Source organism: Protopterus annectens, chromosome 3.part1 (genome assembly GCF_019279795.1).
Source record: "Protopterus annectens isolate FY-2018-M chromosome 3.part1, PAN1.0, whole genome shotgun sequence".
NCBI classification, from domain to species: domain Eukaryota; kingdom Metazoa; phylum Chordata; order Ceratodontiformes; family Protopteridae; genus Protopterus; species Protopterus annectens.
Genome location: NC_056732.1, coordinates 415477854 through 415490902, shown reverse-complemented (window position 1 = coordinate 415490902; position 13049 = coordinate 415477854).

Below are 13049 nucleotides of genomic sequence, written 5' to 3'. Positions count from 1 at the left end.
TCAACTTGCATTAGAAAGAAGGGGAAAAAGGCAGGATAATAAAAGTGGAATCTAGCTTATACTTAATGTAATGCTCCCACCTAGTGGTATAGATAGATACAGTAGAGGAGAGAGTAAGCAAACCCTTTATTTCTCAAAGTAATCAAGGGTTGTGGGAGCACCAGAGGGGGAAGAGAAGCAAATGGTCTGCAGTAGGCTGCTGTAAAAGACACACACAAACGGAAGGGCAGCTAATACAGATAGGTATTAATTACAAAGTCCACAATTACTAATAAGTAGGCACATACATTCAAAGTTATATGGGGAAGTCCTCAATGTAGCAACTTTCTTACGAAGCCAAGCTGGCAGACAGAGGTCAGAGTGTCTTCTGAGGATTGGCAGGAAGTTTCTTTAAGACCCTAATTGCAGAGAGGGAGAACCTGGATGGTGTACTATAACAAGGAGAGAAAAAGACACAATGAATTAGCTGAGTGAAAGATGATACAGGATAAGGTGGAGGGGTAAGGCAGAAAGGTAGGAGGGATAGGTGCAGAGATAGATAGATATGAAGAGTAGGACGTTTAGGAAGGTAACTATAGAGAAACAGCAGGCTTAGCCCAGTGGAACAGTGCAAGGTAGGCAATACACATTAAATAACAATATTCAGATTCACCACAATTCCAGCTATGTTGATCCAATAAAAGGTATAACACAAATGTCTGTGTTGCAGTGTCTTTGAGTTTTCTTTTACTGGACCAACACAGCATTTCTAAATGTTTTCTAATATAATTTACTTGGGTCACTCATCCAGTTTCCCATCCACATACCTTATTTTGGGGCACCATCCTTAAACCTTTTAATTTTTGTATATATTTCCTTGCAGAATTTTAGATCTAGACATTTGTGAGGCTGTTTGTTTCCTCTCAGGTAATGAACTCAGGAAAATATGATAATGTCATCTGTCATGGTCTCTCCTGAATGAAGCTATGGGCCATTTAAAGTATTTTCCAAACTGCCAAGAAGAATGATTTTCAAAAATGTCCATACAATTCCTCGTGATGGAAATGAAATTACCAGACAATATCATCAGCTATTTCCCATTTAGATTTATCTTTCAGAGGCCGAAAAACCTTTTCCATTTTACTACATTGTTGCATCAGTCTGGTTTTAATCACTATTATTTATTCTGCACTAGTGCCGTCTTTAACAGCAAATAGGTAAGAACTAATGTAGAATATGTGCTTCAAATGTACAGAATCACTCATGTTCCAGAGCTGTTTTCTCATTAGTCACTTTCTGCCTGCCTGTTTGTCCCCATCCATACTACTGTTCTGTACTGAACTAGTGCCATGTGCTACTTAGCTTTAGAAGTGCTGAGGAAAATAATCCATTTTTACCTCTGATCTTCTCTGTCTTTCAAAGGCTTCCTTTCCCTTCCTTTAGCTGCAAGTAGCCTGCTCTTGTTTAAGCCCATTTTCCCATCTTGTATTCATAGCTCTCAACCTTCCATCTCTAAAATGAGGAACATTAGCCCTCATAATATCGAACAAATGGGCAAAATGTGGAACACATACTAATGGCTTACTAACGACTTCAACTAGGAAGATCATAGGATGGTTAAAATATGCTGGTTTTACTAAAAAGAAGATCTTTTGATGAATTAGTATGATTAATTTCTATTTACAATGGATTTCACTAAAAAAATTCCTAACACTGAATGTGTGACAGAGTCTTTCAATGTGGAACTTCGAGGAACGTAAACGTTTTAAGACCCCAAATGAGGTACGTTCCACATAATGAGGTACACTTGAGAGGTATGCTATTCTTTCTTGCTTTTTTTTCAGGAAACCCTGTGTCTTTATTTCATCTGTTTCTGTAAGTCTCATTCTCATATATAGTTTTCTGTTTTCATTGACTAATTCACTTTATTCCTTTGTTTATCCAGGGTATTTGTCTCTTCACATATTTTGCTCTCTTTCTAAGTCAGTCCTGCCTTAATGTACTTCTACAGCAGCTCCAATTATCCCTATTTCCTTGCATCCTACTGTAGTCTGTTCTGCAATCTCAGACACCTCTTTATGACCCATATCCTAACAATGTTCCTAAATCAGTGCTCTGGCATTTTATATATTTGTTTTATTTATCAGGGAGTTAGTGTAGTGGAACAAAACTCTGACTTGTTTAATAAACTGCTTCCTGATCCAAGAGTATGGGGTTTGAATCTTTTCACCTTCATTTGCCTACTTTGAGACTGTTAGGAAGTCACATAATCAGACATTGGTTTGGGGCAATTGAGAATTTGGGCTAGGCACCTTAATGGTCTCCTGGATTGCATGCCTAGTAACTACCTACGTTTCTCTGTATTAACCATGGAACTGCACCAGTCATTCTGGACCCTTTCCCAGCATGTCCTAGGAGTAATAAAGCAACAAGAAAAATATAGTAAGAGCAATATAGCTACTTTAGGGACATGAAAGCACCTATATGCACATCCAGAGACTTGGCTACTGTGAACTAGTAAGAAGCTGCAGCACATTGATTGATGTAGTTAGTTTTAGCTTACAGAAGAAATCATTACCAGGTAAATGTACTAAAATAAGAAAAACAATGAAAGATGCATAGAGATGTACATATATGTATATGTGCAGGCATGCATGTACATATGCAGATGCATACACACACACACACACACACACACACACACACACACACACACACACACACACACACACACACATCAGTGTGTACATGCATTTGGGTTGTGCTTGAGATCTTTCCTTAACTTTAGTTACTTTACGTGCCATGCTGTTCAAACACATACATCTCGTCTGTCTAGAATTTTACAGAATGTCCCTGATTATGTCTTATTCTTTTTTTTGCCTGTCCCTCATAAGATTTTTGATTTTTATGGTAAATCACTAAGGTATACAATCAACCAAGAATGCTACACATTAGAATGTCATGCTTCTTAATTGTTCAGAAAATTAATGCTGATGCAAAACCTGCTGTTCTGTTAACTTTATTGCAATATTGAAAAAATTGTCCCAGAGTTTGGGTCTTTGCCCCCACATCCCATTGTTTTTGACTTTGCGCAGAATTCTTAAGCAAAGAAATTGAGAGAGATATGTTAATGCATTTAACTTGATCTATGTTGGCATGCTATTTCTTGATAGAGTGGTTATCAAATAATGCCTTCATGTTTGCATTTCTTTTAAAGGTAAACCTATTATAGACAATTGCATATCTCGATGCCTCTGGTAAAAGTGGTACGATCTTTCACTTCTTAGCTATACTTCTTTTGTAGTCCCTCTATTACTGCAGTTAGTTAATCAAAAGATGAAGAGGCATCTGTACTATATATGTTCATAGGTTCATAGGTTGGTACTAGGCTATAGGCCCTAAGGCCTATGCAAGCCTAGCCATAACAATTCCCTGGAAATTTCTTCCCACAATATTTACTTCTCTGGGCCCCTGTCTAGCAGTGCGACTGACATGATCCCCGGGGTGAATTTCCTATCTCCCATCCAATCATCAAGGTTCCTTTTGAAGAGGGCCAATGAGGCACTCTGCTTGACATGTATGGGCAGTCTATTCCAGAGTAAGGGGAGTCTCTGGGTCAGGAACCTATCCATGCAGCATGTTTTGTTCATTGTGATGATGAGGTTTAGATCCCTGGAGCATGTGGCTCTGAGGGATTGGGATTTCTTTAAGTGGAGCATGTCCAACAGCTCAGGGTTTGACATGGCCTTGTATGTTATGCAGAGATAGCCTTTGAGTACACGATATGCCACAGAGTATAGCTGGAGTTTTTTTAGACGGTCAGCATATGGCATCTGCTTTAGGCCTGTGATTCTTTTAGTGAGGTATTTCTGTGGCCTTTCCAGCTGTTGCAGATGTCTTGTGAGGTACATACCAAATGGGGCATTGTACTCTATAATGGGTCTAATGAGGGATGAGTACAGTGGGACAATGACCTCTATTTTTCTGGATGAAAAGCCCTTAGTGATGAGGTGTGCCACATAGAAGGATTTCCTGACTGTTGTGGCGATGTGGTTATCGAAAGTGAGACCACTGTCCACTTGTGTCCCTAAGTCTCTCATCACACATTCAATGTTTAGTGTCCTGCCTCCTATGTGGTAGTTCATGGGTACATGTTTATTTCCAAAGGGGATAACTATACATTTCTTGGCATTAAGCTTGAGCTCTGGCACCAGGCATCTGTTTCTGTAAGGCCCTTTTGTAGAATATCTACATCATTTGGGGATTCTATAATGGCTCCCAGTTTGCAGTCATCTGCAAACTTTGTTAGCCAGAGTCCCTTAGTGTTGGCTTGTACTTCAGAGAAGTAGATGCCAAACAAGAGTGGTCCCAGGACTGAACCCTGAGGTACTCCACTTGTCACTTGTCTGGAGCTGGATTCGGAGTCTGCTACTTTTACAGTCTGGGTTCTGTCAGTAAGCCAGTTGGCAACCCATCGAGTGATGTAGGGATTTATGCCCAGCTTAGTAAGTTATTCTATGATTCCAGAGTGGGGGATGGTGTTGAAGGCCTCGGCGAGGTCCAGATAGGCTGTGTGGACCACCTTACCCTTGTCCACAGCTTTGGAGACTGATTCGAAGAAGTCAGTCAGATTCAGGAGACAAGATCGGCTGTTCACAAACCCAAACTGGGTGGGGTCTAGTGTTTGAAGGTTGCCAATGTCTTTGTTTATAAGTTCCATGATAATGCGTTCCATGCCCTTGCAGATCAGGCTTGTCAGACTGATGGGACGGTAGTTCCTGGGATCCAAGGCAGATCCTCCCTTGTGAAGCGGGATAACTGTAGCTGTGCACCACTCAGTGGGCATGAAGCCTGAGGTGAGGCTATGATTAAACAGGACTCTCAGGTGGGGTGCCAGTTCATTTTGTATTTCATGTAGTACACAGCCTGGGATGTCATCTGGTCCCATGGATGCTGTATTCTTAGCTTTGGAGAGTGCTATTTCTACCTGTGTGGCTGTGATTATTGGAATTTGGCAATCTTTTGGTATTGAGATGGGCCCTTTACGGTGTGAGAGGGGGGTGAAGTTGGCACTAAATCGATCTGCCAGGATATTGGCAATATCCTGGGGATCAGTATATTTAATGCCATTCTGTTGTAGCTCAGAGCTGATCTGAGTATTGCCACTTAGATTCTTGACATAACTATAGAATGCCTTATGGTTGTCTTTGGAATCTTTGGCAATTTTATTTTCATAACTAGCTGTTGAGGATTTTATGAGGGATCTCAGTTTCTTACTGAGGCTGGTATAGGAGTTTTTTGCATCCTGGGATTTTCCTCTTTTCTGCAACAGTTTCTTCCTTCTGTTGTATAGTTTGTTTATAGCAGGGGACCACCAGATTGGCTTCCTTTTTTTGGAGAAGATCATCTTGGTTCTATTTGGGATGGCACAATTCATGCACGAGTGGATGTGCTCATACAGTGCCTTAGTGTAGGATTCTGCAGTCGAACTTCCAGATCCTGTCTGCATGGGTGTTGTGAAGTTTGTCACTTCTGACTTCAGTAGCATGAAGTTGGCTTTGGAGAGGTTTTTTAAGGAGGATTCCTTACTGGGGGGGTGGGGGTGGGATGTGGATGTCAAGGATGATTTGCTTATAGTCAGACGTGACCAATAAGGGGGTGACCACTGGTGTGGAGCATCTGTCTCCCATGTTGGTAATGACCAGGTCTAGGATATTGGAGCCCCTGGTGGGACAATGGATTAGTTGATCCAGGGCATTGGAATTTATAAATTCCAAGAACCGTTGGGAAAAGGAGTTGGAACCTGAGTAGTTTTCCCAATTAACGGCAGGGTAGTTGAAATCACCCAGTATTAGTGTGTTTGGCTGTATCTTAATATTTTCCAGTATGTTTAGGAAGGTGTAGTAAGAATCTTGGGGTACGGTGGGGATCTGTAGCAAGCTACAATTTGGATTGCAGTCTTACCTAGTGTTAGTTGCACCTGGAGAATTTCAGATGCATTGTTTTGGGCAACTAGCCTGGAGGTGTGAATATCCTTGGTGAATATGGACACTCCTCCACCTTTAGTGTTTCGGTCTTGGTTTTGTGGTCGAAAAGTGTGGTAAGAATTGTAGAACCAGTTCAAAACTACCAAACAGAAAATGTACAGGAAAAACCTTGTCAAAACTGCCCGAGATGGAAAAATACAGGTTTATTGTCCAACGCACAAAAAGGCAGCACCAATTCACCAATGACCTAGGTTTTGTCTCAAAGCACTGACTTCATCAGATTGGTGAACCAGTGACAAACATTATATATTAAACTAAATCAACTAATTATTACTAATTAACAGTGCCTAATTCAATTATGTCACAATGAATCACAGTTAACCCTCCCACAACCTAAAAACTTTATTTAAAATGAAACACTAATCACATAAGAAAGTTAAAAACATATGGAAGAACGTGTTTGTGTGTTTATACATTGTGTTTGAGAACATTCAAAATGTTAAAATTACTATTCTAAAGTTGTAATCAAACTAATGAGTTTGAAACATTATTATGTATGTGTATACTTAAATATATGTTTATATTTGTTAGAAAATACCTACTTATTCATGACCAAAAATATTTAAGCATTTTATAGTAGTAATTTTAACTTAACCAAATGTTAAAATACCACTGCATTTGACCACAATTAAAAAGTATATAAAAAAAGTGTATAAGAGGTATATGAAAAGTGTATAAGAGGTGTATAAAAAGGTGTGCACAAATATATTTCTCCATCAAAAATAACTTGTACAACACATTCAACCATTATTAAATTTAAATGATGAAAAGTTGTTGTTTGTGTATTATATTAAAATTTATTCAGACTGCAGGGCATTTTATGTGGGAAAGACATGTAGAAGGTTCAGAGATAGGATTAAGGAACACATCCTAGATATACAGCATAAAAAACCCACTAATGCCCTGGCAAGACATGTGATAGCCAACATCATTTCAAATTTTGTGTCATACAGCATGTGATTCAGGATCAACAGGGTAGAATCACTCGACATCATTTGGATATGAGTGAACTCACATGGCAACTTAGGCTTGATGCATGTACTTTTCCAGGGTTGAATGAGTACATTTCTATCAAGCCTTGGCTTAGATTAAAACACATTTGTGGCTGAATTAATTTTAATATAATACACAAACAACAACTTTTCATCATTTAAATTTAATAATGGTTGAATGTGTTGTACAAGTTATTTTTGATGGAAAAAAATATTTGTGCACACCTTTTTATACACCTCTTATACACTTTTCATATACCTCTAATACACTTTTTTTATATACTTTTTAATTGCAGTCAAATGCAGTGGTATTTTAACATTTGGTTAAGTTAAAATTACTACTATAAAATGCTTAAATATTTTTGGTCATGAATAAGTAGGTATTTTCTAACAAATATAAACATATATTTAAGTATACACATACATAATAATGTTTCAAACTCATTAGTTTGATTACAACTTTAGAATAGTCATTTTAACATTTCGAATGTTCTCAAACGCAATGTATAAACACACAAACACGTTCTTCCATATGTTTTTAACTTTCTTATGTGATTAGTGTTTCATTTTAAATAAAGTTTTTAGGTTGTGGGAGGGTTAACTGTGATTCATTGTGACATAATTGAATTAGGCACTGTTAATTAGTCATAATTAGTTGATTTAGTTTAATATATAATGTTTGTCACTGGTTCACCAATCTGATGATGTCAGTGCTTTGAGACGAAACCTAGGTCATTGGTGAATTGGTGCTGCCTTTTTGTGCATTGGACAATAAACCTGTATTTTTCCATCTCGGGCAGTTTGGACATCGTTTTTCCTGTGGTAAGAATTGTAGCCTGGTATTGCAGTGGTGCTCTCTGGAGCCTTGAGCCAGGTCTCAGTCACTGCACAGATATCGATGTTCTCCATTTTTAGGAGTGCCTTGAGAATGTGCATTTTGAGGTTTAGACTTCTAGCATTGAGTAGCATTACCTTCAGATTTTGCATGCTTGTATCTGTTACAGTGGTGGTTTTATCCTTTGAACCTTGGCCAAAGGTGTATTGCATTCCATATTATCATTCAGCAAACAGGGCCTGACTACTACCTAAATGCATTTACTTCTTTCAGACAGCTATTCAATAACATTTGGTACCATTTCTTTTAGCTTATGCATGCATTCCTTAACAACTGTTGATAACTGTAAAAAACAAAAAATGTAACCATCTGTGAACTCAGGAATGAATGAAAAACAGATCTAGAGCACATGCTGTATATATATATATATATATCTATATATATATATATATATATATATATATATATATATATATATGTGTGTGTGTGTGTGTGTACACACACACACACACACACACACATATATATATATATATATATATATATATATATATATATATATATACACACACACACACAAACACACACACACGCACACATGTATGATTTATACCATTATATCATTATACATACATATACCATTTTTATGGAACTTATGAATATTCCAAATATACAAGTTTTATGTAACTTGTACCTCTCTATGTTCAGAAACTGTATTTGTCCCTAGTTAAACCTCAAGCAATTCACTGTCTCATTCAATAAATCATGTAGCATACTAAATCAACTGAATCAGAAAGCCTTATGGAAAAACAAGTCATCAACAAAACATATGAAAAAATTGAAGTTTATTTAAAGAGAAGTAAATCAGTCATAAACGACTCTGCCTCCCAAGATCCCATAGAGAAACAATTGCAGTTTCCCAAGCTGCCATAAAAAAATGTTAACATATGTTGGAACTATGACTGCACTCATTGTTGTCTCTTTAAACTGCAGATAAAAGACTTACCAAATGCAAGGATGCAAAAACACTGATTATGCTATTTCTAATAAAGTGCAACAGAGCTAACTTTAAAAGGAGGAAGGGTTTCAGACTTTTTTATCTCTATGCTATTGTTTCAACCTTTCTCATGCAGTATTACAGTATATCAGGAGAGAAAATCACATACCACTAAAAGTGCAGTACTAGTATCAAACAAATTAGTTAAATTTGGGGATTCAATAAAGTCCGTGTAGGCCTAGTGTGAAACCTACATGGAGTTTACATGTTTGTGCAGTGAGGAGCAGCACTAATTACACAGACATGCCATACACCATGTTTAAATGTAAACAAGCATAGTTTCCCGTGTAAAACAACACAGACAGCAGCAGACATATAAAAGTGTTTACCTATGAGCAAAGTAGGTCTGCAGGATTGCACAGAAAGCCACAATGACTACCAAGTTTATTAATAAAGAAATGTATGCAGTTCCAACACAATACACTGTATACAGTGCAGAGTATTGTGGAAACCTGTTTCAGGCATACTGAATAAAAGTTGTGTAAATGATCAGTAAAGGTACTTCGACTACTTTATAAATAGTCGGGGAATGAAAAGAGACACATAGATGAATTGTAGGAATGAACACAGGCAAAAAGGTGAAATGTAGTAATGTACAGCAGAGGACGGCATGTCAGTGAAGACAGTAGTAGCATGAACACTAATCACATATTGACATGATACAGTACGGATTGCAGTTATTGTATATTATGTGACTGTCACACAAGGTGACATATCAGTGGAGAAGATTCTTTGTGCTATAAGCATCCAGACATGAACAATGGAGAGGACATATATCAGGGAATCAGGGCCGATATATATACAATAGGGGTTAGGTGCATATTGTGAAGTTGTGCAAAATGAGTTGCCTGAATATGAATGTAATGTCAGCACAGGTCTCAATCAAATGTAACACGTAGTAACAGGATCATGGACAACAGTAGACAGAAGCATGCACAATCATGGACAATATCAGAATAATACCACCAGTAACCCCATGTCTTTGACATAACATCTGTGATTGTGAGTGATCATAGATGGTTCTGCAAGAACACACTTGTACAATTATTATAATTTGTCAGCAATCTCTGAGGGAATGAAGCATACCTTCCTGAAAATGTAGCATCTGATGGAGGTATTAAGAGAGACACTGTCACACCTGTATTTGCAACTACAAGCAAACCTGGTTAGTTAACAGGTGTGCATGACATTTATATGGCACACTCCACACTGTTACAAGTGTAACCCATGCCATCAATGTTGTCATTCAGATATGTATTTACTGTGTGCATCACAGGAACATGTATCACACATACATCTTTTTAATACATATCTTGATGGAAGTTCCACACCATCAACCACTAATGTGTATGCAACAAAAAAAAAATTGGTATGGCCAATATGATGTGTGGGATGTCACTGTGGCAAATGTGGTACACTTGAGTAACTCACCCCTGGAAGATGTGTTTTAACGTACATGAAGAGGAGGCATTGCACACAGTTATTGGTGTGATGAGGGTTGAGAACTATGGAACGATAATGCCCTTTGATGTGGATGTCTTGCACATACTCAGGAGTTGTTACATACAAGGGAGTAGTCACCACTGTGGGCACATCCTGGTGGATGTTCTTTATACCATCTACCTGAGTACACAGGTCACATATCAGTTGGTCTGCTCATGGGGGTGTGCTGTTTGTATTACAATTAGGTTGTGTATTTGCTTTTATAATGTAACAAATCCACCCATAATTTTTGTTCATCTACTGTGTCTCCATGGCTGTGGCAGCAATTCTTTGTGTGTGTGTTGATACTGTCTGTATTATACTAATATTATGCTTGGATTCAATGACTATCCACAATCTGCAGTCCTCCACAAAGCTGTTTGGACACAGGATGTGTAAGTCATTACTGACATATGAGACTTAAATAATGAACAGAAAATGGCCTAGCCCACAGCCCTGAGATACAGACCTGATCATTGAGCTCTAGATATAGGTCACTTCACACACTTCAACATATTTATCTGTTACATAGGTCATCCAGTGGTCTACCAGCTTGGTGATATTGATATAGGTGTTTATGGCCACTTGTGACAATGTCGCAGTAATTCCTCAGTGTGGATTTATGTCAAATACCTTGGCCAGGTCAAGTTACTCAGGATGACAGTGTTGTCATCATGCATGCCCTTGTTGAGGACATTAAACAGATGTAACAGACATGATGTAGCATGAACAAATCACACGTCTTTCACACACAGTCATGATATTACTTGTGTCCTTTTAAAAGAGGTCCATGATGACTTGCTGGTCTACCTCACAGATGAAGAGAGTTGTGATGTGTCTATACCCACAGTCAGAAGGATGCATGTTGATTTACACCCTTCTATGGGAACACAGTCCATCTGGAGGTTGTGTTGAAATATGAATCCAACCATGTCTGGTTGGTCCATGTTTTGAGTCACCCTATAGGCAACCTGTGATGTTGTCAGGGTCCATTGATTCTGTGTTATTAGCCATAGAAAATGCACAGATGTGCTGCCCTCATTAGAATACAAACTGAGTAATGTTTGCCTGTATAGTGTGGCCAATGGCCAGTGGTGACAGGGTGGTGACATGTGCGACAAACTGTCAGCTAGAGGATTGTCTGTTTCCTCCTGTTGGTTATGTCTAGTGGCATCCACATGCACATCTGTGCTTAGCTGTATATTCCACTTAACATTTCAAATTTTTGGAAAAATTGATTTCTGAAAAGACCTACAAATACAACATTGGTCATTTATCACATTCCACACACTGGTACTATGCACACAGTCATACAACTGTACCAATGGCATGTACTTACATCAATTGCACAACATATACCTATATGTATTTCATGGGCAAGTTGTGTCTAAGCAGCCTGATGCCATATCAGGACATATTACAAATCAGTTGTTTATGGCTCATGCATAACATTTCCTGACACAAATGCTAACAGCCACACAATGGCACTACTGACCACCTAAATAATCCTTAGGTATAGCAACACAAGTGCACATATAATGAATTCCACAGGGTTGCAATTTTATCAAAACATGTGATACACTTGTGTATATCACAACATAACATGTGTATGAGACAAGACTTATGTGACCACATAATCAATATGAATTTATATTGATGTGTGTCACAGAGCATGTAATGATTGTATGCAGACATATGCACACCTATGCCATACTGAAAGTGTCACTGTGATGGTGGAATGTGAACTGTGTAGACAGCTGATCTGCTCCACTACAACATATGTCCTAATACACCAAAAATATACATTTAAGTATATCATACCATGTCACCAGTTATCAGGGGCATATTACTAGCTATTATAGAAGGAGCATGTAATGCAATGGTATCAATGTCCATCAATACATTAAATCAAATTAAGGCAGAAATATCAATCACACATGCAGTGGTCTGAAGATGGCTTGCAGAGACTCATAGAAGGACTCTGCTTCATGATGTGTGTATGCATATTTGACATGAGAACATCCTCCACTTCTCTGCAGAAAGGATGTTGGGGCCAGAGGAAATAGGAGGATGCATAGGGCTACATGAAAGTTACCCCAAGTTGTAGTGAAATGAAGAGCTATTCTAAAGATTATACAATGACCATAATGTACCACCAACCACATGCAGCAGTAAACTGGGCCTGATTTGAACATTACACCTCTGTAGGCATAGAATATGAATACCATGCAATGTCACAGTAGCAACACCACATATGTCTGACTGTAACACTGTCACATTTCCCTTTATGGAGTGTGATAGCATCATTGTATGCTGAGGAGAACATGTTGGGAAGAGTGTAGGGCATGGATGTGGAGTCACATCCATGTGTAAAATTGTCTCAAAGTTGCCTTCTGTCAGATTAGAACACCTATATGTGTAGTTAAAGTAGCTTGTAAACACAGTCGTTAATGTGACTGCCACAGCACAAAAATACTGTCAGAGTGCATGTTACACAAGATGACATAATCATTGTATGCTACAACAAGATGTTTGGAGGGAGGCTGGACATAGCTGTGGGCTTGGATATTGTTACCATACTGACTGTTGAATGCAAAAACAGTTAACTGTTAACCCATACCTAATTATTTACAGAGCATGGCACTTAACACAAGCAC